The 2,597-nt window shown below is 45.4% G+C and overlaps 1 pseudogene; it reads left to right on the plus strand.

Moving 5' to 3' along the window:
* The first annotated feature begins 1,891 nt into the window (after positions 1 to 1,891).
* On the plus strand, positions 1,892 to 2,252 carry LOC114691867 (annotated as a pseudogene).
* Positions 2,253 to 2,597: the final 345 nt, after the last annotated feature.

Below are 2,597 nucleotides of genomic sequence, written 5' to 3' on the forward strand. Positions count from 1 at the left end.
GAAGCGGAAACTTCGGGGAGAAGGGATGCCGAGGGAATGGCAGGGTTTGCGTTCAGAGAGTGAACAGGATTCTTGCTCTGGAAGTGGAAGGAACATTCAACCAAGGAACCAAACAACAACCACAAAAATCAGTGTGACATCGGCAAGGAGGAGAGAATGCACTTAGTTTTTACCAAGTGCTGGATTTGGGCTTTCAACACAGATGGAGGAAGTATGGGAAAGCTGTTCCTTCATAGAGGCTGAAACTAGTCCCTGGATTTGCTGTGTGTCACTCAACTGCCCACACCTCCAACAGGAGGGGAAAGAAACTGAAGCAGATGGCTAGGGTAGGACTAAGGAGGAACGGGAGCATCTCAGCCAGTGCTTGGAGAGTTCGATCTAAAGCTCGTCCCAATCAGCAGGAGATGGGTGGGGGAGGTGGGTGGGGGAGATGGGTGGGGGAGATGGGTGGGGGAGACGGCTGTCAGTAGAGTACTTCCCACATGAGCGTCAAGACCCAAGTTTGGATCCCTACACCCCACATTAAACACCTGCACCACAGCACATCAGTGATGCCAGAGGTTGCAGGAGGGGCAGAGGTAGGCAGATCCCTAGAGCTCAAAGTTAGAGACCTTGCTTCAAAAATAAAGTAGAGATCAATAGAGGAATATGTAGCAGGAATCTTAAAAGTTCTTATTAATAAAATCAAACTCGAGGGAGTTATTGGGGTCCATGCTGGTAGATCAGAGAGACAGAACAAGCCACAGCTATCTCACCTTGCCAGTTCCTCAGCTGGTCCTGTTTTCTCAGACTGGAAGCTTCTGTGTCCTCATCCCAATGGCTCTCAGCTGAACTGCTGCTTCAAACTTTGAATGCTTAACCAGCCAAATGCTTAACCAGCCAAATGCATCAATAGGAATACACCTAACATCAGCATCTACATGCTCTCACACATGTCTGTACACACATACACCTCACACACACGTACACATACATGTGAAAGAAGTCAATTGGAGCGGGACATTAACTACTAAAAACAGACTGGTAGTTGCCCAAGCCAGGCTTGAGAATACCAGCTCAAGAGTCAAAGCCAAAGAGAATCATTCAGATGACTCTGAGAACAATTGTCACTGCTTATAATCAGCCATGACTCATCAGCATGAACCCCTCCTGTACCAGGACTAGCATGGATTGGAATTTAAGAGACCAGAATCCTGAAATCACCAGGGTAGACCTAATTTTATTCTTCAACATACTAACAAATAAGGAGATTGTTGGCCGATGGTCCTTTTATGCTGCCTTCCAACGCTCATATTCTTTGGTCTAACTGGCCAGTACTCAGGTACCCACAAAAAGACAACATGAAGACAGGCCTGTCTAAAGATTATGAGGCTGGATAAGAAACAATCGAGGAAGCCCGGAGCACTGAGGAAGGACATATGGAAATCCTGCAGGACAGTGCTGGGGTCTGACTTCCAAAGGCCTTGCCTTCTTGGTCACTGCCTGAGGGCCACAGGCAGTCCCTGCACTTAGAGTTGTGAAGCACACATGTGACCACAGCTGGCTCGGGCACTCTTTGAATTTGATAGAGGTCAAGTTAGGTTGATTTGTTACAGCCAACTCGTTTACACAGCATGTATTTCCTTAGTGTTCTGAGCCTGTGACAAGGGCTGGTTCACTCCATATGAATGGACCCTCAATAGAATCCTTTCAAAAGTATTCATGTCAAGGGATTAGCCGGGTAGTGGTGGCACACGCCTTTAATCCCAGCACTCTGGAGGCAGAGGCAGGCAGATCTCTGTGAGTTTGAGGCTTGCCTGGGCTACAGAGTGAGTTCTAGGAAAGGCGCAAAGCTACACAGAGAAGCCCTGTCTCAAAAAACCAAAATAACCTTTCCAACTTGGGCCCGGCAGAATGGCTCCCGCAAAGAAGGGTGGCAAGAAGAAGCGCCATTCTGCCATCAATGAGGTGGTGACCCGAGAATACACCATCAACATTCACAAGCGCGTCCATGGAGTGGGCTTCAAGAAGCGTGCCCCTAGGGCACTCAAAGAAATCCGGAAATTTGCCATGAAGGAGATGGGGACTCCAGATGTGCACATTGATACCAGGCTCAATAAAGCCATCTGGGCCAAAGGAATAAGAAATGTTCCATACTGTATCTGTGTACATTTTCCAGAAAACGTAATGAGGACGAGGACTCACCAAACAAGCTCTATGCATTGGTAACTTACCACATTCAAAAATCTACAGTCAATGTGGATGAGAACTAAGCTGTGAGTGTCAAATAAAGTTGGAGAACTACTTTCAAAAAAATCCATAATAATAATAATAGTAATAATAATAATAATAATAATAATAATAATAATAATAATGTCCAGGGATCATGTTGCAGCCAATAGATTTGAGATTTACTCGAAGGATGTCACTTGTTTTCATATTGGGCTGTGAACAAATGAAATGGTCTAGACAAATACAAAGGTATCCAAATGTCAGATAAAACCCAAAATGTGTTCCAAAACATTGGATAAAAATCACATCAAGAACCTAGGTAGTAGACAAGGCTGGAGCCCATCTATTTGTGTATTTGTTCATTTTCCTATTTGTGCTGGGGATCC

The sequence above is a fragment of the Peromyscus leucopus genome, chromosome 10, assembly GCF_004664715.2.
Source record: "Peromyscus leucopus breed LL Stock chromosome 10, UCI_PerLeu_2.1, whole genome shotgun sequence".
Taxonomy (NCBI): domain Eukaryota; kingdom Metazoa; phylum Chordata; class Mammalia; order Rodentia; family Cricetidae; genus Peromyscus; species Peromyscus leucopus.